Source organism: Dama dama, chromosome 22 (assembly GCF_033118175.1).
Source record: "Dama dama isolate Ldn47 chromosome 22, ASM3311817v1, whole genome shotgun sequence".
Lineage (NCBI taxonomy): Eukaryota > Metazoa > Chordata > Mammalia > Artiodactyla > Cervidae > Dama > Dama dama.
This window is the reverse complement of record NC_083702.1, coordinates 16,674,899-16,697,773: the sequence shown is the minus strand read 5'-3', so window position 1 is coordinate 16,697,773 and position 22,875 is coordinate 16,674,899. Positions and strand designations below refer to the sequence as shown.

At 44.6% G+C, this 22,875-nt stretch overlaps 1 long non-coding RNA gene and 1 other non-coding gene across 4 annotated transcripts; both read left to right on the top strand.

Moving 5' to 3' along the window:
- Window positions 1-1,067: 1,067 nt before the first annotated feature.
- On the top strand, window positions 1,068-22,738 carry LOC133043247 (uncharacterized). 3 transcript variants are annotated; one of them, XR_009689675.1, is made up of 3 exons: window positions 1,068-1,113; window positions 5,626-5,767; window positions 7,927-8,235. It is a non-coding gene; the product is annotated as an uncharacterized LOC133043247 (long non-coding RNA). The 3 variants fall into 3 exon arrangements; XR_009689676.1 differs by lacking the exon at window positions 1,068-1,113 and adding an exon at window positions 22,666-22,738 and having other exon boundaries at window positions 5,612-5,767; window positions 7,927-7,990; XR_009689677.1 differs by lacking the exon at window positions 1,068-1,113 and adding an exon at window positions 13,516-15,335 and having other exon boundaries at window positions 5,612-5,767; window positions 7,927-7,990.
- Window positions 7,370-7,441, top strand: TRNAW-CCA (transfer RNA tryptophan (anticodon CCA)). Its single transcript has one exon. It is a non-coding gene; the product is annotated as a tRNA-Trp (tRNA).
- Window positions 22,739-22,875: the final 137 nt, after the last annotated feature.

Here is a 22,875-nt window from a genome sequence, read left to right as displayed (position 1 = left end):
CAACCAGGGATCAAACCCACGTCCCCTACATTGGAAGCTGGGAGTCCTAATCCCTGGACCACCAGGGAAGTCCTGGGAGGGCCTTGAAACAGACCCTAGTGGTGCTTGGTGGTTGCAGCAGCCCCTGCTGTACGTGTCATTTTTGTAAATTTCTTCATTAGCTGCACCACATGGCATGTGGGATCTTAGTTCCCTGGCCAGAGATCGAACCTACACACCCTGCACCGGATACATGGTGTTTCAACCACTGGGCCTTCAGGTAAGTTCCCTCAACGTGTCATTGCTGAGGGAAGCAGGGCAGGGCCCCAGGGCAATCAAGCTTGTCTCTCCTCTGCGGCCTCCTGCACTTCTCCTGTCTAATCCTTGCTCCTGTTCCATTATTCCGGGCATTGAACCCCTGGCTGTTCCTGGACCAGAGCTGCTGACTGACTAAGGACAGGGAGAACAGGGTTAACAGAGAAGAGAGGGCCAGGAAACAACCCCCGTCAACTGCGATTTCCACTGCCCTTTGGGTAGGAACCCTGAACACACAGCTGCAGTCCCCAGGAAGGGCCCTGAGGAAGGGGGGATTCCCATCAGATTTAGAAAGGGACATCTGGGTCTCCAACCCAAGGCTTTTCTGTCCCTAAAAGCCCATCTCTAGCCCTTCGCAGGCTACCGGGGTGGCTCAGAGGGTAAAGAATCCGCATGCAATGCGGGATACCGGGAGTTCCCGGGTTTGGGAAGATCCCCTGGAGGAGGGCATGGCAACCCACTCCAGTATTCTTGCCTGCAGAATCCCCATGGACAGAAGAGCCGGATGGTCTACAGTCCATGGGGTTGCAAAGACACGACTGAGTGACTAAGCACAGCACAGCAGTTCCCCATCTAGGCCAGCCAGTGGCAGCACGATCAGGGATTTCAAAACTAAACTGGAAACAGAATTTTTTTTCTATTTCCTTCATGAAAATATTTCATTCCATACAATCATCCTCGCAGAATGGTTAGCCCATCCCCCCTCCACAGTCCCTCCCTCCCCCTTCCCTCCTCTGCATGACCCTGCTCTCCCTGGACACAGAGTAGATTAAGACACTGTCATGAGAGTCGGAGATCCAACAACAGGCCTTGAGAAATGTGAGTAAGCCTGATGGAGACCAAGGAGGGAGGGAGACACCAGAGGAGACAATCCTGGGCACAGGAGGCCCCCTGTGCACAGAGTTACTCAGGGAGGTGGGGGCACCCTGCCCCTCCCCATACACCTGATCCCTCCAGTGTGCACATGCATGCACACTCGCAAACACAAGCCCCATCCCTCCTCCTGGGGAGAAAGGAGACTCAGACCTCAGGTGAGGCCACACTGCCTTCCTCCTCCAACTCATAGGGAGCAGCAAGGTGGGGGGTGCCTCGGCCTGAAGGGTGGGCCTCTATGCCTGAAACCCTCTTCCATAGGTGGTCTCTCCCAGAGGCCTGGATAGTTGAAGGAAGGCTTCCCTAAAGAGCAAACATTTAATACAGAACATGACAGCCTGAGGACAGGAAAGGCAAGAGCCCTTTCTCCTCTCAGGGCCTGGTTTCCGCTCGGAAAAGACCAAGTCACTGGTGGTTCACAGACACAGTGTTTGCACAGCCCCAGATGCCGTGACCCTCAGGGGCTCACACTCTGGACCAGATGCTGACAATAAGAGGATGTCTCCAACCCGTCCTCAGCTGCCCTTGTTTCCCTAATGGACAAGGTCATTGGCAGGCCTGAGTCCATTGAGAGAAGGAGGAAAGTTTTCTTTCTTTTTTTTTTTCGGTTGCACTGCATGTGGGATTTTACTTCCCTGACCAGGGATTAAACCTATACTCCTTGCATTGGAACCTCAGAGTCTTAACCATTGGTTTTTGTTCAGCCTTCAGTCATGTCTGACACTTCACCTCCCCATGGACTGCAGCAAGCCAGGCTTCCCTGTGCCTCACCATCTCACCATCTTGCTAAAACTCATGTACATTGAGTTGCTGATGCTATCCAGTCATCTCATCCTCTGTTGTCCCCTTTTCTCCTGCCTTTAATCTTTGCCAGCATGAGGGTCTTTTCTAAAGAGCTGGCTCTTCGCATCAGGTGGCCAAAGTATTGGAGCTTCAGCTCCAGCATTAGTCCTTCCAATAAATATTCAGGACTGATTTCCTTTAGGATTGACTGGTTTGATCTCCTTGAAGCCCAAGGGACTCTCAAGAATCTTCTCCAGCTCCACAGTTCAAAATCATCAATTCTTGTGCTCAGCTTTCTTTATGGTCCAACCCACATCCATACATGACTACTGGAAAAACCATAGCTTTGACTAGATGACCTTTGTCGGCAAAGTAATCTCTCTGCTTTTTAATATGCTGTCTAGGCTGGTCATGGTTTTTCTTCCAAGGAAGACGCATCTTTTAGTTTCATGGCTGCAGTCACCATCTGCAGTGATCTGGGAGCCGAAAAAAATGAAGTCTGTCACTGGTTCCCCATCTATTTGCCATGAAGAGATGGGACCAGATGCCATGATTTTAGTTTTCTAAGTGTTGAGTTTTTTTTTGTTTTTTTTTTTTTTGTTTTTTTAAGTGTTGAGTTTTAAGCCAGCATTTTCACTCTCCTCTTTCACTTTCATCAAGAGACTCTTCAGTTCCTCTTTGCTTTCTGCCATAAGGGTGGTGTCATCTGCATATCTGAGGTTATTGATATTTCTCCCAGCAATCTTGATTCCAGCTTGTGCTTCATCCAGCCCAGCGTTTCTCATGATGTACTCTGCATATAAGTTAAATAAGCAGGGTGACAATATACAGCCTTGATGTACTCCTTTTCCTATTTGGAACTGGTCTGTTGTTTCATGTCCAGTTTTTACTGTTGCTTCTTGACCTGCATACAGGTTTCTCAGGAGGCAGGTAAAGTGGTCTGGTATTCCCATCTCTTTAAGAATGTCCCATAGTTTGTTATGATTCACACAGTCAAAGCTTTAGCGTGGTCAATGAAGCAGAAGTACATGTTTTTCTGGAACTCTCTTGCTTTTTCAATGATCCAGCGGATGCTGGCAATTTGATTTCTGATTCCTCTGCCTTTTCTAAATACAGCTTGAACATCTGGAAGTTCTTGGTTCATATACTGTTAAAGCCTAGGTTGGAGAATTTTGAGCATTACTTTGTTAGCATGTGAATTGAATGCAATTGTGTGTTAGTTTGAATATTCTTTGGCACTGCCTTTCTTAGGGCTTGGAATGAAAATTGACCTTTACCAGTCCTGTAGCCACTGCTGAGTTTTCCAAATTTGCTGGCATATTGAGTGCAGCACTTTCACAGCATCAGCTTTTAGGACTTGAAAAAGCTCAGCTGGATTTCCATTACCTCCATTAGCTTTGCTCATAGTGATACTTCCTAAGGCCCAGTTGACTTCCCATTCCAGGATGTCTGGCTCTAGGTGAGTGATCACACCATCGTGGTTATCTGGGTCATGAAGATCTTTTGTGTACAATTCTTCTGTATATTCTTGCCCCCTCTTCTTAATATCTTCTGCTTCCGTTAGGTCCATACTGTTTCTGTCCTTTATTGTGTCCATCTTTGCATGGAATGCTCCCATGGTATCTCTAATTTTCTTGAAGAGCTCTCTAGTCTTTCCCATTCTATTGTTTTCATCTATTTCTTTGCATTGATCACCGAGAAAGGCTTTCTTATCTCTCCTTGCTATTCTTTGGAATTCTGCATTCAGATGGGTATATCTTTCCTTTTCTTCTTTGCCTTTCATTTCTCTTCTTTTCTCAACTATTTGTAAGGCCTCCTCAGACAACCATTTTGCCTTTTCACATTTCTTTTTCTTGGGGATGGATTTAATCACCACCTGCTGTACAATGTCACGAACCTCCATCCATAGTTCTTCAGGCACTCTATCGGGTCTCATCCCTTGAATCTATTTATCACTTCCACTGTATAACCAATCATAAGATTTGATTTTGATCATACCTGAAAGGCCTGCTGGTTTTCCCTACTTTCTTCAATTTAAGTCTGAATTTTGCAATAAGGTGTTCTTGATCTTAGCCACATTCAGCTGCTGGTCTTGATTTGCTGACTGTATAGAGCTTCTCCATCTTTGGCTGCAAAGAATATAGTCAATCTGATTTCACTATTGACCATCTGGTGATGTCCAAGAGTCATCAGTCATGTTGTGCTGTTGGAAGAGGGTGTTTACTATGACCAGTGCTTTCTCTTGGCAAAACTCTGTTAACCTTTGCCCTGCTTCATTTTGTACTCCAAGGCCAAACTTGCATCTTACTCCAGGCATCTCTTGACTTCCTACTTTTGCATTCTAGTACCCTATGATGAAAAGGACCATCTTTTTTTGATGTTAGTTCTGGAAGGTCTTGTAGGTCATTATGGAACCGTTCAATTTCAGCTTCCTTGGCATCAGTGGTTGGGACAAAGACTTGGATTACTGTAATATTGAATGGCTTGCTTTGGAAATGAATGGAGATCATTCTGTTGTTTTTGAAATTGCACTGAAGGACTGCATTTTGTACTCTTTTTTTTACTGTGAGGGCTACTCCATTTCTTCTTAGGGATTCTTGCTCACAGTAGTGAATATAATGGTCATCTGAATTAAATTCACCCCTTCTGGTCCATGTTAGCTCACTGATTCCTAAACATTGATGTTCACTCTTGCCATCTCCTGTTTGACCACTTCCAATTTACCTTGATTCATGGACCTAACATTCCAGGTTCCTGTGCAATATTGTTCTTTACAGCATTGAACTTTACTTTCACCACCAGTCACATCCACAACTGGGCATTGTGTCCACTTTGGCTCTTCCTCTTATTCCGTCTGGAGCTGTTCATTCACTCTTCTGCGGTAGCATATGGGGCACTTACCGACCTGGGAAGTTCATCTTTCAGTGTCACGTCTTTTTGCCTTTTCATACTGGACCACCAGGGAAGTCCTGTTTTAAGATAGACTCTAGTGGTGCTTTGGGGGCATGGCAGTCCCTATTCTACATGTCATTTTTTTTAATTTCTTTATTAGCAGCACCACATGACATGTGGGATCTTAGTTCCCTGACCAGGGGTCAAACCTGTCCCCCCTGTATCAGAAACATGGAATTTTAGACACTATACTGCCAGGTTAAGTTCCCTCAACGTGTCATTGCTGAGGGAAGCAGAGCAGGGCCCCAGGTCAACCAAGCTTCTCTCTCCTCTGCTCCCTCCTGCACTCCCTGCACTCCCCATCTCTAGCCCTTGTTCCTATCCCATTATTCTGGGCACTGAACCCTGGTCATTCCTGGACCAGAGCTGCTGACTGAGTAAGGACAGGGAGAATGGGATTGAGGGAGAAGAGACTGCCATTTCCACTGCTTTTTGGGTAGGAACCCTGAACATAGTCTGAACCCTGAACACAGCCGCAGTCACCAGAAAGGGCCTTGAGGAAGGGGGGGATTCCCATTAGATTTGGAAAGGGACATCTGGGCCTCCAACCCAAGGCTTTTCTGTCCCTAAAAATGCAGAAGCATCTCTAGCCCTTTCCTCTGTGGGCCGGCAGGTGGCAGCACAATCAGGGATTTCAAAACTAAATTAAACTGGGGAAAAAAAATTTTGTTTTGTTTTGTTTTTTGTATGCAAATAGTTCATTCCCCACAACCTTCCTTCCAGAATGGTTCCTCCCTTCCTTCTACAAAGTGCCTCCCTCCCCCTTCCCTCCTCTGCATGACCCTGCTCTCCCTGGATGCAGAGTGGATGAAGACCTTGTCATATCCACAGAGAGGCAGAGATCCAACAACAGGCCTTGAGAAATGTGAGTAAGCCTGGTGGGGACCAAGGAGGGAGGGAGACACCAGAGGAGACAATCCTGGGCATGGGAGGACCCCTGTGCCCAGACTTACTCAGGGAGGTGGGAGCACCCTGCCCCTCCCCATACACCTCATCCCTCCAGTATGCACACGCATGCACACTCGAAAACACTTACCCCATCCCTTTTCCCAGGGAGAAAGGAGACTCAGACTCAGGAGGTGAGGCCACACTGCCTTCCTCCTCCAGCTCATAGGGAGCAGCAAGGTGGGGAGGAGTCCCTCAGCCTGTAGGGTCAGCCTCTGTGCCTGAGACCCCCTTCCATAGGCGGTCTCTCCCAGAGGTCTTGCTGAGCATGTTGGAGCCGTTTCAGAGACCATGACTGGAAACCCTCACCCTCAGTTAACTGGTCCCAAGCCAGCCCAATCCCAGCAGGGGACGGAGTGAGGGGACAGGGCAGGGAGGAGGCTGGGGAGAAGGTGGGGGGAGTGTGCTGACCTCTGGACTGGACACTGCCCCAGGGAGGAGCACCCAGTGCAGCAGTTGCAGAGACTGGCCTCTCCCCTGCACCCTCCCCTCCCCTCCACCCCGCCCCCCCAAACATCTCCCTGAGATCTTGATCCCAATTCAGGATGCCCGGGGTTCCATACCTGGTCAGAGAACTAGATCCCACATGCCACAACTAAGAGTTCGCATGCCCCAACTAAAATATCCTGCATGCCTCAACAAAGATGGAAGATCCTGCCTGTCACAGTCAAGACCCCGAGCAGCCAAGTAAATAAATAATAAACAATAAAATAAATAGTTTTCACAAAAAAAACAAATACACAGAATTATAAATACAAAAAGAAAGAAAGAAATGCAGGCCATCTCCGCCTTTAAAGCAAATGTAGTGGTTGGATACTGACTTACACCAAGATCCAGACGCTGTGAAATGATGCTTTTTCCTCTTCCTGAAATCCCCTCCACATCGCTACACATCTAAATTATATCCACCCACCAAGGCAAGGTTCAGATACAATCCAGTGTCATTTACCCATAACCTTTGGGTCCAGACATGCTTCAAAACTCAAGATTTTGTGGCTTTTGGAAAAGTCAGTGCAGGGAATTCTGTGGCAGCTCATTGCAGGGACCCCAGGTCTCAATGCTGAGAACTCAGGTTCAATCCCTGGTTGGGGAACTAAGACTCCCCAAGCCTCAAAACATTCCCCCCCCAAAAAAAGACTCCCAGGTATAGAGACCCAATAGCTAACATCTCCTCCTGCACCTCCCCCTAGGGGGCTGGAATAATGCTCCATCATCAAACATTAATATATCTGCAGCTAAACAGATTGATCCTCACAAGTAGAATTAAGTTACCAATTAGTTACCATTACATATTCTATTTATAAATTACTTTAAGTCAGTTTAGGTTAGGTTTTGGTGCCAATCATGGGGGGAAAAATACAAGAACAAAAACAAAACACTTTGATTCCAGAGCCTTTTGGAATTTAGAGCTTCAGACAAGGGAACAAGGGGTGGTAGACCTGTACACCTCCTCATCAGAGCCCTCCCTGACTCCCCCAGCTGTCCTCCTGTCCTTTGTCACTTTCTACCTCCGTCTTGGGCTTCCCTGGTGGCTCAGAGGTTAAAGCATCTGCCTCCAATGCAGGAGACCTGGGTTCGATCCCTGGGTTGGGAAGATCCCTTGGAGAAGGAAATGGTAACCCACTCCAGTATTCTTGCCTGGAGAATCCCATGGACAGAGGAGCCTGGTAGGCTACCATCCACAGGATCGCAAAGAGTTGGACACGACTGAGCGACTTCACTTCACTTCACTTCACCCCCATCTTAGGGATGCATTCCAATGAATCTACAACTTCATCAAATGAAAATGCCCCTCCTTTGACATACCCCTAGAAGTTTTTTAAGTTGCTGAATAAACTGTCCAATATCATTGATTCCAAGATGCATTCAAATTCAGAAGTGTTCTAAACAAACAATGCTGGATGTTGTGGGGCCTGGCCTTCTTCAGAGCAATTTATCTATTCCAGAGTTATTGATATGGCAGTGAGCTGTGTTTTTTTGTTCATTTGGTTTTTTTGTTTGTTTTGATGTGGACCACTTTTTAAGTCTTTATTGAATTTGTTACAATATTGCTTCTGTTTTATGTTTTGGTTTTTTTAGCCACAAGGCATCTGGAATCTTAGCTCCTCAACCAGGGATCGAACCTACACTCCTGCCCTGGAAGGTGAAGTCTTAACCACTGGACTGCCTGGGAAGTCCCTGGGAGAGAGTTTTTAAACATAAATATCAGTACTTAATGAACTGTTTGAGCTATTAAAAACAGTTTTACATTAAAATAATGGCAAGTGTAAATCTGAAAAATAGTCACGATAATTATTCCATTCCAAACCATACAGGTGGAATGATCATGAAGGTAGGTAGGCACTTCCGTTGAGCAGCTGTGGTGACAAAAACATAAAGAGACTTACTTGCTCACCAGTTCTGAAATTATTCAATTTTTAATAATGACACAATTCTTGGTATTTAAAAAATAATTTGTAATTAGCATCTAAACTGAGACTTTGTTGATGCTTTTGTTGTGCTACTTCAAACTTGCATAAAATGGTGCCATAATGTATCTAGTGTCTTGGTGAGGTGATGAAAAAGAAATAATATGTGATGTATGTAATCATTGAGTTTAGAGTCCCATTTTTTAGGGAATTCTGTTTGCTTTAAAACACTGGGGATGTACATGGGACCTTCTCAGTGGTCCAGTGGTTAAGACTCATTGCTTCCACTTCAGGGGGCATGAATTCAACCCCTGGTCAAGGACATTCTGGGAAATTAAATTAAATTAAAATACTAGGGATGGAGGTGGGGGTGAGTGGGGATTATCAATGAAACAAAATTGGCCATAGGTTATGAAAGTGTTAATAGCCTTTGTAGGGAGGCCAGAGGTCCCCAACAGTAGGAGGAAATAGCCCCGGATCGAATTGCTCTCCTCCAGAGGCCAAGAATCCTGGCGTTGTTCACAGCTTGTAGCAGCAACCTTTCATGTTGGGGTCCTGTCTGGGATCAGGACAAGGTAAAGACATTGAGAGCTCTAGTTCTTTGATCTCCTAGTAAACACATTTTCTGCTTTACTTTGCTAACTGTACAGTGTGCCTGTGTGTGTGATTGATTGAAAGAAATATACAAACAAATGTGAAGCAAGAGTTGTGTCCTAATCTGCAGTTCTGTGGCAACCTCATACGGTTTATGGCAGAAATCGCTGGGGGATTATACCGACCTGCTCATGTCAAGAGGCACCCAATGACTCCTCTGCGGGAGCAGCCAGAGACGAACGAAGCATGTGGACAGAACACTCCTTTCTTGGTCATACTTTCTGGTCGCTTTGACCATTTCATAACTGCCTGGGAATTAGTAGTACTAACCTAATCTGTCAGATTATAGACTTTCAAGGGACTTGTGATCCATGCTTGCTATGTACTTTTACTTAGATCCCAAGTTTGGAAGCACCTAGCCTTGCTAGGAACCGTAAGTTACAAGAACCTACTAAGGAACGAGGAGGAATTCTAGCTCAGCTCCAGGAACATCTCTCAGGCTAGAGGTTACTCTTTTGGCTGCCTGCCTCAGGGGCCAATGACCTAAAAGTGTATCTTTGTCATGGCTGTCCCTCCAATCTATGTGGATAGAATCACTGCTGGTGATCATGAGGTTTTTGAGGACACAGATCGGGAATTCCAGGGTCTGGTCAGATTGGAAGTGCAGTGGGCTTCTTCCTTTGATAGCACTAGGCTCTTAGTGGACCAGAGGAGGCTCTCTGGTGGCTTTTGTCTCAACTCCTTAAGTATTCTTTCTGTGGAATCTGTGGAATGAACTGGAAGGATTGGCCTTAATAGCTCGAGGACAAAAATCACTTTTTTCTCACTGGCTGGCCCATCACCACCTCTTTTGCTATCACATATACTGATGTGGTGGTGACACTCAGAAGGGACATCTTGGTGGGTTGTTCATCCCCTTATGACTCACCACTTCTACTGCCGTCAGGACTGTGCTTAGGAGTGTGCACTGGCACATGGAGGACAGATGCTTCCCCCAGAGGTCCTAGCTTGGGAGGCATTCTGGAAGGCTGCTCTGTTGAACGCCAGGTGGCATCAGAGAAAGAAAACAAAATCAGGCAAAGGTTTTAATGGTGAGGAACTGGACTTCAATCTTGGATGCCATCAGGTCTACCCCTGTGCATCTCCACCCCACCTTGGTGGTAGAACCAGGAGGGACGAGGAAGGAGCCTGTGTTGGTAAGGGGCAGACTAAATCTGACAGGGAATGAAAGCTTCAGTGTAAAGTCTGTCTCCACCCCCATCTAGAGCAGGGAGGGACGCCTCCAGTAAAAAAAAAAAGCCAAGGCTGTAGACGCCACTTTTTTCTCTCTTGCAGATGGGAGCTAGCAGTTCCAGAACCACCCCCTTTAAAATGTATTTTTAAAAAACTGGAACAAATTAGATCTCCAGAGTTTAAAAAGACATGCCTTATGTTCTGTGATACTGAATGGTCACAGTATCCTTTGGAAGATGGGGAATGCTGGCCAGTTGAAAGGTCTCTTAATTATAATAACTGTTTTACAGTTAGACTGGCTCTGTGAAAAACAAGAAAATTGGGCCGAAGTGCCATATATATTGCTCTTTCTGTCTGCAAGACATGCCAGACTTTTATCTTAAGGGTGCAGATTTGGGTGTGAAATCTTCAGCTCCCTCCTGTCCTCTTACTTTGCCCATTTCTGGGGCTCCTAACTAAGCAAGTTGAGAGTCAGGACAGCCTTCCAGGAGGGGTTGCCTCAGTCTCAGTAGAAATTCAAACAGTTCCAATTGCAGTTGAGACTGTTTAGAGGTATATATGGAATATATATATATATATATATATATATATATATATATATATATATATATATATATTTGGTATATATATATACCAAAAAGTATATAGAAGCCTTTATGGGACTAACTTTACTTTATGATCTTACTTGGAAAGACATAATATATGTCTTGGTATAGACACTAACTCCCAACTCCAAAACTTGAGTTTTGGGGAAAAGCTGTTGCCTATGGAGATAAATGGCTTGGTAAAGAATCAGCAGAAAAGGGAGAGGGCAAGATAGCCACCTTCTCTACTGGGAATCAGATGGTCCCCACAACAGAACAGAGTCAGACTGGGATTATAACATGGCTAAAGAAAGATGGGGACCAGAGTCACTTTGTCAGATGTGTTCTTGTCAGGACTCAAGTGGGTGCATGCTAAGACTTTTTGCCAAACTGACTAACACAGAACAGGGAAAGAAGGAAGCTCCTGGTAAATTCCTAGATAGACTGCAGGAAACCCTTCACAGATTCACTGAGATTGATCCCTAAATTGCAGAGGGAGGAATGATCTTAAAAGAGAGACGTCTCACTCAGTTGGCTCCAGATATCCACTAAGCTCCTAAAACAGGCGTATGAACCCAATCAGTCTTTGATAACCTGTTGCAAGTGGCTCAGTTTATTATGGCAGGTAGGAGGAGGAGAAGAGGCAGAAAAAAAAAAAAAAAAACAGGAAAGACTGAAGCCTGAGCAATGGCTCTCAGATCTGCTCTAAAACAGCCAGAGGAAAATGTCCAGAGGGACCCAGGTGAAAAGGGATGGACTTGCTATTACTGTGGAAGGGAGGGGCATCTCAAGTGAGGTTGTTCTCAGGTGTCTAAGTCGCCCCCAGCTCCATGTCAGGTCTTCAAAGGACCACACTGGAGAGGAGACTGCCCTCTGAGGCAGGGGCCCAAGGGGTCGGACTTGCAAGACAATCAGGATTGAAGGTGCCCAGGGGTCCCCACACAAGCTCCTATCCTAATTACCCCAGGTAATTAATAACTGAGGAACCCCAGGTATTAATAACTGGGCGAGTGGGGGAAGTTCAAATCAGTCGATTTCCTTTTAGACACTGGGGCAACTTATTCCATGCTTACTGAAGCCCCTGGCTCACTTTCTCCCTGATCCACTACTGTAATGGGGCTGTCTGGAAGAGCCAAACATTATTATTTCAGTTGTCCTCTAAGCTGCAACTGGAATTCTGCTGTTTCCACACAAATTTCTGATTGTGCCAGAGTGTCCCTCACCCCTTTGGAGAAGGATATACTGAGCAAGCTCCATGCCTCTGTTTTCATGAATATGGAGCCCTCTCTTTCTCTCCCATTAATTGGACAAAATGTAAATCCTAGAGTATGGGCTGATGGAAAAACTGTGGGTCAAGCACAGACTGCTATTCCTGTCATTGTCAAGCCCAAAGACCCTCACCTATTTCCACACCAAAAGCAGTATTCACTGAAACCCAAGATTAAGAAAGGGTTAAAACCCACCATTGAGAATTTAAAGGAGCCGGGGCAATTATTTCCCTGTAACAGTCCATGCCACACTTTTATCTTGGGTATAAAAATGTTAAATGATAAATGGAGATTAGTTCAGGTTTCACAATAACAAATGAGGCTGTGGTTCCTTTACACCTGCTGCTGCTGCTGCTAAATCGCTTGTCATGTCCGACTCTGTGCGACCCCATAGATGGCAGCCCACCAGGCTCCCCCATCCCTGGGATTCTCCAGGCAAGAACACTGGAGTCAGTTGCCATTTCCTTCTCCAATGCATGAAAGTGAAAAGTGAAAGTGAAGTCGCTCAGTCATGTCCGACTCTTAGAGACCCCATGGACTGTAGCCTACCAGGCTCCTGCATCATGGGATTTTCCAGGCAAGAGTACTGGAGTGGGATGCCATTGCCTTCTCCAAATCTTTATACTGCATTGTCTGAAATTCCTAAATGAGCCAAATATTCTTCAGTCATTGATTTGAAAGATGCTTTCTTTCTAGAAGGGATGAGGGCCATAGGCCCCAAGAGAATTAAGCCTATACTAAATCATCAACTACCTATGACTTTAAGACAATTTAGAGTATTTGGGGGCATCACAGCTGTTGCCACATTTGGATTCTGGGTTATGGGGAACTTGTCCGCCCTTTATCTAAACTTATAACTGAAACTCAGCAGGCCCAAACCAACAAGCTGGTTTGGTCTTCAGAGACTCAAAAGGCTTTTAAGTCTCTTTAAGCTGCTCTTCTGCAGGCTGCGGCTTTGAGCTTGCCCACAGGATTAGAGTTAAGTTAGTTACTGGGGGAAAAAAATGGCTATGGCCACATTGCTTAAGGGTAATTGCTACTATTGTTTTGCTAATGCCTAAAGCTCTTAAGTTTGTTAATGGGCGAAATCTCACTGTAACTGACTTCTTATGTGAGTGAAATCTCAAACCCTAAAGTTAATGTTTGGATGACAGTTCCTTTGTTTGGCATGGGAAATGGAAAACAGGTTATGCCATGGTGATAGTTGAACAGGTTTTAGAAGCAAAGTCTCTCCCTACCAGGGATGAATGTTCAGTTAGCGGAGCTTGTGGCTCTGACGGGAGCTCTAGAGTTAAGCAAAGGTTAGCGAGTAAATATCTACACTGACTCTGTTTGCTTATTTGACTTTACATGCTCATGCTGCAATATGGAAAAAAAAAGCAACAGGAGAACCTATTAAACATTTCAAAGAGATTGAAAGACTTTTGATGACCTAAGAAAGTAGCTGTTATGCATTGCAAAGGGCACAAATGGGATGGGAGTAAAGTAGCCCAGGGCAATCAGCTGGCTGACTGCTGAAATCCCTGTTGAACTCCTTTACGAAGGAACCCCTTTCACTACAGATACCCTTGTTCTGGACAGGTCCGGCTGAACAGGAAGAACCTCAATATACAGAGGAAGAATTAAAAAGATAAAGAAAAGAGGAGCAAAGATTACTGGAAAAGGATGGATACAGTCTGAGGATGGAAGATTAGTAATTCCTGAAAATGAGCAATGAAAAATTCTTAAAGGCTTACACCCAGAGCTTTCCTAAAGCCTTGGAATTAACTAACTATGTAACTCAACTTTTAGCTTTTCAACAGACATTACAGGAACTCTGGGAGGCGACTTCTTACCCAGCCTCTGAGTCAAACAATGCTGTTTGAGCCAGGAACCAAGATTCTGTTAATAAAGACATTGGGACCTGAGGGTCAATCTCTCAAGCCCCTCTGGGAAGGTCCTTACCAGATGGGCCTCGCAATCTATGTGGGCCTGCTTTTGCTGATTCCAAAAATCCTGAGTTTGCCGTTTGACCCTCAAGACAATGCCTTCCTGTCCTGGGCTCATTTCTACACCTCATTCCACAATCTGTCCAATTGCTGGGTCTGTAGAGTGCTCCCCTCCTCATCAATGGAAGGCTTCCCATGGTAGACATCTCCACTTCAGGGAAAGGACTTTTTCCAAGTCCATGACTACCTGTGCCAACAATCATATGTGATGTCTCTTCTTAATCTAATGTCATCTAACGGTCCTAAAATGGACTGGTGTAACACTTTGTACCTTTATGGACATAATGTGACTTTTAATTTTGCTGATTGTTCTGTTTTTGCTGTTTACTCCCTACACCTGTAACTGTGTAGCTGGATTTGTTTCTAGCTGCATGAAGTTATGGTTATTCAGTCTCCTATGAGTACCACAGCCTCCTCCAACTATTACCTGGGGTCCCTGAATCAGAGACCCTCAATAGAAGGCTTAGGAGTATCTCTTTACTTGCTAAGTCATGTCTGACTCTTGCAATCCCATGGACTGTAGCCTGCCAGGCTCCTCTGTCCATGGCATTCTCCAGGCAACAATACTGGAGTGGGTTACCATTTCCTTCTCCAGGGGATCTTCCTGACCCAGGAATCGAACCCAGGGCTGCTGCATTGCAGGCAGATTCTTTACCAAATGAGCTTTTATGCCTCAATAATTTAGGGACAACACCCCTTACCAGCTCAGAAGCAGTTATGGAATGAGAACACCGCCCCTTTCCCTTGGCAACATAATTCTCCTAAGAGAAAATGGGAAAATGAGAGCGTTAATATCCTTGGTAGGGAGGCCAGAGGTCCCCAAGTGGCAGGAGGAAATAAAACTTCAAGTGGTAGACATTTTTTTTTTCTTCTAATCCTGTGTTGTCATGGCGACACCTGGTTCCTCTGGAACCTAACTTTATCTCCAACCTTGAGCTAACCACTGCGTTTTTCTTATGGAAATATTTTGTTAAGCTATGTTAATGACCTATGTATTGGCTTGGAAATCTGCCTCTCTTCAAGATTCCTGTCAAGTGTTTTACAGCCCGAGGATGACTCCTGCTGTGCCAACGCTCTCTCAAAATGTATATGTTGTTGGTGAGGGGCCTGGTGCGACTCTCTCAGTTTTGAGGTATTTCCTTTCTCTAATTAGCAGCTTGCTAATAGATATATAACTCCTTGCTAAAAACAAGCAAGGGGGCACTCTTTCTGTCCCCTTCTGATGTCTATGTTAGAAGCTTTCTCTATCTCTTTTATAAACTTTAATAAAACTTTATTACACAAAAAGTTTTAAGTGATCAAGCCTCATCACTAGCCCTGGATTGAATTCCTCTTCTCCAGATGCCAAGAATTCCAGCATCATTCATGTCTCGTAGCAGCAACATTTCAGTTATAATTATTGAAATGGTGGGTAGTGGGAGTTTATTATATTATTTTCTTCAGTGTATGTTTAAAAATGTGTGTGATGAGAAGTTAAAAATAAATAAAGAAGGCTGGTTCTGGTCACATAAAAAAAAAAAAAATGCTGGGGAAAGTCACATGCCCAGGAACCAATGAAGCCTGATATTTGTGATCACATCTTGCTTTCAGCTGACACTGGGCCTGGAATCAGAGGACAGGCCAAGTCTCCACTCTGCCACTCACCGGCAGAGGGACTTTGGGCTCATCATCTAACTTCTTAGCTTCTTCAAGAATGAAATAGAGAGAATATCAGTTCTGTCTACCTTACACAGCTTATCTGTCAGAACGATCTAAGGAAACAAACAGAGTGAGAGGGCTTTGCAAACTGTGGTGGCAAATAACTACAAGTTGAAAGGAAGGGAATTCTGAGTCTATGAGTTGTCTGCAAGCAGGTTCTAGGTGTGATTTACCTTTGCATGCACCATGTCTAGCTGCATCATTCATACAATCGATGTAAAAAGGACCTTTAGGTGTTCCTCTGGCTGCACAGCATCAAAATATCTTTACCACATTTGGGGAGCTCCTCACTGTGAGTCTTGGAAACAGAACCCATCTCCTAGGAGAGAAGATGCAAATGCAGGAAGCATGTCCCTCAGCAGTCTGTCAGTTCTGGAGCAAGCCATACACTCATGCTCTGTTCATCAAAGGCACTGTCTAGAATTTGAATCCAGAAGCAATAATGCCAAGAAGCAGCCCTACAGAACCTCTGGGGACAGTGGCAGCCACCCTAAGATGGAGGAGGAGTTGGGGCTTGCAAGCGGCACCCAGCAGCCGGCCCCAGTGGGTAAGCCTCGCAAGGTGAAGTGACTAGGCCATGGCAGGGGCAGGGGCAGCCACACTGTGTCCACTGTTCCTGCTGTGACGTGTCCACACCCGGCTCCCCAGCTCTCCTGGCACTTCTAAAAGCATTCCAGGACCCCTTTAATAAATTCCTCTTCTGCTGAAATCTACCAGAGTTGGTTTCTGTTTCTTGCAATTAAGTACAATGCTCAGTGGATAAACAACAAGGTCCTACTGTGTAGCACAGGGAACTATATTCAATATCCTGTCATACTGTAATGGAAAAGAATATGAAAATATATATATATATATAAAAAACTGAATTACTGCACTGTACAGCAGAAATTAACACATTGTAAATCAATTATACATCAATAAAATAATATTTTTTAGATAAAAGAAGTAAGTTCCATGAGTATCTGAGGAATGAATGACTACATGAGTGCACCAGTGAGTTCAGACCATTTACTAGCTGCTTCTAGCTGTGTGACTTTTAGAAAGTTATTTTACCTCTCTGAGGGTCTCACGTCCTTCCCTATTCTCTATTTCCTGGGTATTCTTTCAAAGACATTCAAGGCCACGAGAATATAAATACTGTGGGGTGTGTGTGTGTTGCATAATAGTCACAATGTTTTAAATTTGACAACATTTTTAATCAAAAATGAATAAATTATATATATATATTGGCCACAGCATGTAGCTTGTGGGATCTTAGTTTCCTGACCAGAAGGGCTTCAGCTGCGAATGGGCCTGTGGGTGCCAGACAGCCTCAGAATAGAAAGGGGGAAGGAGAGGGAGAAAGTGAGGAAGGAAAGGGGAACCAAGAAAGCCCAGAAAAGGAGAAGCAAGGAGCTCACCCCTTCTTCTTGAGGGTCGAGGGATAACCCGGAAAGGAAAAGCCAGAAGGAAGTTAACCAGAAAGAAAATGAAAGAGGAAGAGAAACAGATGAGCTGAAGTAAAAGAAAACCCTCTCTTGACATGGTCTGCTTTAAGGATACACAGACAGGCTCTCTTCCCCCAAATATCTCCCTACCTTGATGCTATAGTGCCTGAAAGCCCAGCATTGTTTTAAAGCATTTTGTGTGTGTGTGATGTAAAATTCATACAACATAAAAATCATAAAGTGCACAATTCAGTCATTTTAGCATGTTCACGATTTGTGCAACCATTAGCACTTATTCTAGAACATTTCCCTCATCTCCGAAAGAGACTCCAACTCTACCTTCTCCCAGTCCTCTGGCAACCACTAACCACTTTCTATCTCTATGGACTTGCCTGTTCCAGACACGGCATCTCAAGGGGATCATGTAAGAACTTTTGCGCCTGACTTCTTTCATCCCATGTAATCTTTTCCAGGTTCACCCACAGCGTAGCGTGAGTCAGTACTCCATTTCTTTTCACGTCTGAATAGAATTCCACTGTGTGGGTAAAATACATTTTGTTTACGCATTCAGCAATGGGTTGATATTTGGGTCATTTTCACTATTTGCTTTTTATGGATATTGCTGCAGTGAGCATTCCTGTACAAATTTCTGTTTTAAGGATCTTCAATTCTCTACTGGAATTGCTGGTTCACATCCCCAGTAGCTCAGCAGTAAAGAATCCACCTGCAATGCCGGAGACACAGGAAACAAGGATGCGATCTATGAGGAGGGAGATGCTCTGAAGGAGGAAATGGCAACTCACTCCAGTATTCTTGCCTGGAGCATTGCATGGACAGAGGAGCCTGCGGCACTACTGTCCATGAGGTTGCAAAGAGCCGGACATGACTGAGCACACACACACACACACACACACACACACACACACACACACACACGTACATGTCCTAACTCAGTGTAACTCTTTGAGGCACTGCCACGCTCTTTCCAACAGTGATTGCACCGTTTTACACTCCCACCAGCAACAGATGAGGATTCAGGTCCACCATTTGGAATTTTTGGTTGTTTTGCCTTTTCAGTTTTTTGGCTGAGTCACGGAAGTTTGGGACCATTAGCTCCCCAACCAGGGATTGAACCCAGGTCCATGGCAGTGAAGGTCCAGAGTCCTAACCACCGGACCACCAGGGGATTCCCTCAGGTCCACCATTTTTGAAACCCAGTTTTTTAGTCAAACATGGCCTTTCTAACCTAGTCTTAGTCATTTCTCAGGTTTTACTCCAGAGCCACAGAGAGCTGAAACCTACACATAGTACCAAATGCTCAAAATATTAAACTGAGTTACCTTTAGTGTTATTTTGTCTGTTTTGTTTCCCCCTATTCTCCACTATTTGCTAAATTGTATTTAATGAACATATATTAATTTCATTTATCTCATTTATTTTTATATCTAGGTATATATATTTTTGCCTTGGCAAGGAGAAACTTGTATCATTTTTTCAATCATCAAAATAGATAAATAAAACTAATATATACTCTTAATAAAATTTAGCAAACAATGGAATCTGTATGTCTGTGTCAATATATTTCGATCTAGATATATCTAGATATAGATAGAGGTAGATACAGATATAGGTACAGGTATATAGTTAAATCTAAACAGCATATTAAAAGATTAAAAAGCAGAGACATTAAAAGCAGAGCATATTAAAAAGCAGAGACACTGCTTTGCGGACAAAGGTCCATCTAGTCAAAGCTATGGGTTTTCCAGTAGTCATGTATGGATGTGAGAATTGGACTATAAAGAAAGCTGAGTGCTGAAGAATTGATTATTTTGAACTGTCATGTTGGAGAAAACTCTTGAGAGTCCCTTGGACTTCAAGGAGATCAAACCAGTCAATCCTAAAGGAAATCAGTCCTGAATATTCACTGGAAGAATTGATGCTGAGGCTGAAACTACAATACTCTGACCATCTGATGTGAAGAACTGACTCATTTGAAAAGACCCTGATGATGGGAAAGATTGAAGGCAGGAGGAGAAGGGGATGACAGAGGAAGGGATGGTTGGATGGCATCACCGATTCGATGGACATGAGTTTGAGCAAGCTCCAGGAGTTGGTGATGGACAGGGAAGCCTGGCATGCTGCAGTCCATGGAGTCGCAAAGCGTCGGACATGACTGAGTGGCTGACCTGAACTGATATAGTTATGTAGATATAAATATATCCTAAGAGGAAAAACTTACATTACATAAAGAAACTTTTTTCTCCCCAGAATCAAATCATACAAGGCATGATCAATATAACAATGTCTTCAATACTGGTTTCAAAACAAGCGCATGAGCAATCATCACAAGGCCATTTCTTCTTTCTGCCCAGGGTATAAGTCAAGGGTATGACACAACATATGAAGGAGCTGAAAGTGTTAAGTCGTTCAGTCATGTCCAGCTGTTTGCGACACTAACTGTAGCCCACCAGGCTCCTCTGTCCATGTAATTCTCCAGACAGGAACATTGGAGTGGGTTGCCATTGCCTCCTCCAGGGGATCTTCCCAAACCAGGTATTGAACTCGGGTCTCCTACAAGGGGCAGATTCTTTACCAGCTGATCCACCAGAAAAGCCTAACATTATGTATAAGTCAAGATTGTGTGTGGTTGGGCACGTCAGGCTGGATCTAAGTTAATGAGGTCCAGTCATGTTACATGATACCAGGACCGAACTCAGAACCCCTAGGCAGATGGGAGAGCTTCTGCCAAGACTTACCTTCTTGAACCACCTCTTCTACCCGCACATCTGCCATCCTACCCTCACGGTGAACACACAACACACACACACACTGCCGTCCAGATACTAATTTGCATTTGCTAGACAAGATGCCAGTTCTTCCTTTTTAAAGATTTTTTGTGTGTGGACCATTTTTAAAGTTTTTATTGACTTTGTTACAATATTGCTTCTGTTTTATGTTTTGGTTTTTTTCACCACAAGGCATGTGAGATCCTAGCTCCCCAAGCACAGTTCAAACCCTCACCCCCTGCATTGGAAGGTGAAGTCTTAACCACTGGACTGCCAGGGAAGTCCCTAGATGCCCCCTCTTTCTTGCCTCCTAATCTGGCCCTCACCCTCTCCCCTATCTTTTGTCCTTCCTCACCTGGCAGGGCACAGACCATGTGCGGGTCATGTCATGGATCAGCCCTGCCAGCAGATCCACTCCTTGGCTCTGACATACAAGCCTGCTGGCGAAACCTCCAACCGGGATCCACCTGGCCTCTTCCTTGTGCCTGCTCTCAGACTACATTTAGTGATGACCTTCAGTTCAGTTCAGTCGTTGAGTCATGTCTGACTTTTTGTGACTCTAAGTGACCCCAGGGACTACATGGACAACTCTCACATTCATACATGACTACTGGAAAAACCATCGCTTTGATTAGATGGGCTTCCATGGTAGCTCAGTTGGTAAAGAATCAGCCTGCCATTAGGAAGACCTGGGTTTGATCCCTGGGTTGGGAAGATCCCCTGGAGAAGGGAAAGGCTACCCACTCCAGTATTCTGGCCTGGAGAATTCCATGGCGTCGCAAAGAGTGGAAAACGACTGAGTGACCTCCACTTGACAAAACGGACCTTTGTCGGGAAAGTAATGTCTTTGCTTTTTAATACGCTATCTAGGTTGGCCATAGCTTTTCTTCAAAGGAGCAAGCATCTTTTAATTTCATGGCTGCAGTCACCATCTGCAGTGATTTTGAAGCCCCCCAAAATAAAGTCTGTCACTGTTTCCATTGTTTTCCCATCTATTTGCCATGAAGTGATGGGACCAGATGTCATGATTTTAGTATTTTGAATGTTGAGTTTTAAGCCAGCTTTTTCACTCTCCTCTTTCACTTTCATCAAGAGGCTCGTCAGTTCCTCTTTGCTTTCTGCCATAAAGGTGGTGTCATCTGCACATCTGAGGTTACTGATATTTCTCCCAGCAATCTTGATTCCACCTTGTTCTTCATCCAGCCCTAAATGAAATGTACTTCATTTCACAAGATATCTGTGCATACACGTTAAATAAGTAAGCAGGGTGACAATATACAGGCTTGACATACTACTTTCCCAATTTGGAACCAGTCTGTCTCATGTCCAATTCTAACTGTTGCTTCTTGACCTGCCTACAGATTTCTCAGGAGGCAGGTAAGGTGGTCTGGTGTTCCCATCTCTTTCAAAATTTTCCACAGTTTGTAGTGATCCACATAGTCAAAGGCTTTGGCATAGTCAATAAAACAGGAATAGATGTTTTTCTGGAACTCTCTTCCTTTTTCTATGATCCAACAGATGTTGGCAATTTGATCTCTGGTTCTTCTGCCTTTTCTAAATCCAGCTTGAACATCTGGAAGCTTTAGATTCACATACTGTTGCAGCCGAGTGTGGAGAATTTTCAGAATTACTTTACTAGCGTGTGAGATGAGTGCAAGTGTGCAATAGTTTGAACATTCTTTGGCATTGCCTTTCTTTGGGACTGGAATGAAAACTGACCTTTTCCAGTCCTGTGGCCATTGCTGAGTTTTCCCAAATTTGCTGACATATTGAGTGCAGCACTTTCACAGCATCATCTTTTAGGATTTGAAAGAGCTCAGCTGGAATTCCACCACCTCCATTAGCTTTGTTCGTAATGATGCTTCCTAAGGCCCACTTGACTTCGAATTCCAGGTTGTCTGGCTCTAGGTGAGTGACCACACCATCATGGTTATCTGGGTCATTAAGATCTTTTTTGTATAGTTCTTCTGTGTATTCTTGCCACCTCTTCTTAATATCTTCTGCTTCTGTTAGGTCCATACCATTTCTATTCTTTATTGTGCCCATTTCTGCATGAAATGTTGCCTTAGTATCTCTGATTTTCTTGAAGAGATCTCTAGTCTTTCCCATTCTATTGTTTTCCTCTATTTCTTTGCATTCTGTCGTTTTTTGAGACTGCACCCAAATATTGCATTTTGGGCTCTTTTGTTGACTATGAGAGCTACTCTAGTTCTTCTAAGGGAATCTTGCCCACAGTTGTAGATATAATGGTCATCTGACCTACTCCTACTCCTGCTCTCCCATTCCAGTCCATTTTAGTTCACTGATTCCTAAAATGTCAGCGTTCACTCCTGTCATCTCCTGTTTGGCCACTTCCAATTTACCTTGATTCTGGACCTAACATTCCAGCTTCCTATGCAATATTGTTCTTTATAGCATCATACTTTACTTCCATTACCAGTCACATCCACAACTGGTGGTCCACAGCCACCCTGTTTGCCCAGCCCCTGGTGCCATGACCCTCAGGGGCTCACACCCTGGACCAGATGCTGAGGATAAAAGGATGTCTCCATCCCATCCTCAGCTGCCCTTGTTTCCCTAAAGGACAAGCTCATTGACAGGCCTGAGTCCATTGATGGGGGGAGGAAGGGCCTTTTTCTTTTTCATTTTTTGTGCTTGGACCTTAGTACCCTGACCAGAGATCAATGCCATGCCGCTTGCCTGGGAAGCGGGTTGTCTTAACCCCTGGACCACCAGGGAAGTCCGGGGAGGGTCTTAAAACAAAGCCTAGTGGTGCTTTGGGGTCATAGCAGTCCCTGTTCTACTTGTCATTTTTAAAAATTTCTTTATTAGCTGCACTGCATGGCATGTGGGATCTTAGTTCCCTGACCAGGGATTGGAAACAAGGAGTTTTAACCACTAGAGCTTCAGGTAAGTTCCCTCTATGTGTAATTTCCGAGGGAAGCAGGGCGGGACCCCAGGTCAAGCAAGCGTCTCTCTCCTCTGCGCCCTCCTGCACTCCCCATCTCTAATCCTTCCTCCTGTGCCATTATCCTGGGCATT